The sequence below is a fragment of the Malurus melanocephalus genome, unplaced genomic scaffold, assembly GCF_030028575.1.
Source record: "Malurus melanocephalus ecotype Western Australia unplaced genomic scaffold, MMel_1.1 scaffold_12, whole genome shotgun sequence".
NCBI classification, from domain to species: Eukaryota; Metazoa; Chordata; class Aves; order Passeriformes; family Maluridae; genus Malurus; species Malurus melanocephalus.
The window spans coordinates 4,683,142-4,685,187 of record NW_026623244.1 but is presented as its reverse complement, the minus strand read 5'-3'; positions in this window follow the sequence as shown (position 1 = coordinate 4,685,187).

The window sequence follows — 2,046 nt, the reverse complement described above, 5'->3', positions numbered from 1 at the left end:
TTGCCTCACGGATTCTTATCACTGACGTGTACCTAGCCAGTTTCTACTTTCCAAACTGGGATTTTCACCCATGATCGCACCCTCTGTGACACTGCAGTCTTCAGAAGAGTTACACCAGAGATGGATCATTCCTAGCTGCAATAACTGCATTTGGCTGTACAGAATTAGCAATCAAATGAGCAAAACTCCATCTTTTCAACAGCTGGAGCCGGCTATCAGCAGCATGATTCCCTAATACTACAGGGCACTTTCCAGGAGGATCCAGCCCGCAGCCATTTCACCYCTTCCCATTACTGAAAATATTTCAAGACTCTTCCAGGAGAGGTGAGGCTGCAGCCTTGAACACCTTCCAAGGAGGAAATAGGAGGGAGTTCACCTCTCTGATTTTTCTAGCATCATGGAAGCCAGATTGTTTCAGACAGAGGCACTGCATGTTGCAGGGTGATGTCAGTAGGTGCTGCCTTCTTCTAGTTAACTCATCTGTTAGATATTCACCTCTTACAACTTCCTCCTYCTCACCATCGTGATTTGATTTAATAAATGAGTTACGACTGTAACTCAGAACAAGAGCAGAACAAGACAAATCTTGGTCTAAAAGGGGGCAAACAACATATAAACTATTATTCTAGGCAAAGCTAGCAGGAACTTATAATTTTTTGTTCTACATCCCCATGATTTTGCCAAATTTAAATCATCCAAGTGAAAAAAAATTCTTTTCCGAGGGAATCTGCATCATGCTGAGTAAGTTTAAGGTTTCAGCAAAACGAGTTCAGCTGTTTCTGAGCATTGGGTTAGAGGAAAGAAGATTTTTTTTTCTGGCATTTAGACATCCTTGCCTTGCCCTGAAAACCTGCAGAACCCCATCACAGGGAAGACTTCAAGAGATGAAAGCAACCRGCAAAAAGTCGGCCAAGGGTACTCTCTTTAGTTCTTCCCTTGCTCTTATACTTGGGCTTGTGGTTTAGAGTTGGGCAAAAAAGAGATCCCAAACCTCTGCAGAGAGACACAGACACCTCAGGAATGTTTAAGCCACCCAGGGGCTTGAATTAGCTCTCTGATGATTTAAAGAGCTCTTCTTTCCTAGCGTTGAATATTTGTGGATATGAGAGATATGCTGCCACCAGCAAGTGCCCTTTTCCCATATGCTGTCACCAGCTCTGACGGAAAAAAAAAGAAGAAAAGCAAGCTACAGAAAAACTTTAATGATCCTTTTGAGTCTCGTCAAGGATTTCCAAGGCTGAACATGCCAGACCCTCAGGGGAACACATTGTTAAGGTGCTTCCATTTCCTGTAGCCCCCAATATCATTAATATCTCTTCTGGGATACCTTGACTTGCAAAGTGGAATATGCAACATTTATGGCTCTGTGGTAAAAGGAAGGAACACATGGCCCCACATAATAAACATAGTTTAATACCACTTTCTTTCTGAACTGGGCTGTCTTAGTGATTAACGTAATACCAGTATCTAAATCAGTTTAATTCAGCTGAAGTGTGACATAATTCACYAGAGTTTTCTTCTGAATTGCAGAGAGGCATCCTATTAAGCTGCACAGATTGTAATGTTTTTTGGAATGTGCTTTTCTAATCCTTCCTTGGTCYCAAGACTTTCTTATCTGACCATTATGAGAATGTGGTGAACAATGCTATGAAAAACAAGGAAATATATTGTTCCTTACAGGCTCATATTTCCCATATATCTGCCACCAAAAACATGAGCTATTCTGGATCCTACCTATAAGTGTGACTGAAAGCTGCTTGTTTAATTATATTTATTTGGGGTGATGACAACGGTAACATGTTAAAACTTCTCTATATTCTTATGTGTTGGCTACACACATAAAGATTACGCCCAAAACCATATATAATTCCCAGGGGCTAGATTGCCTCTCACATCTTGCACAATCATTTACGTAAGTGCAAACTGAATCTAAAATGCTGCTAACACAGACTGCTGGCTACCGTACACCCACTCTGTGTTGATATAAATGACTGCAACAAGACACCAGACAATGGAGAATCTGCCTAAACTACAGTGATGACAAAA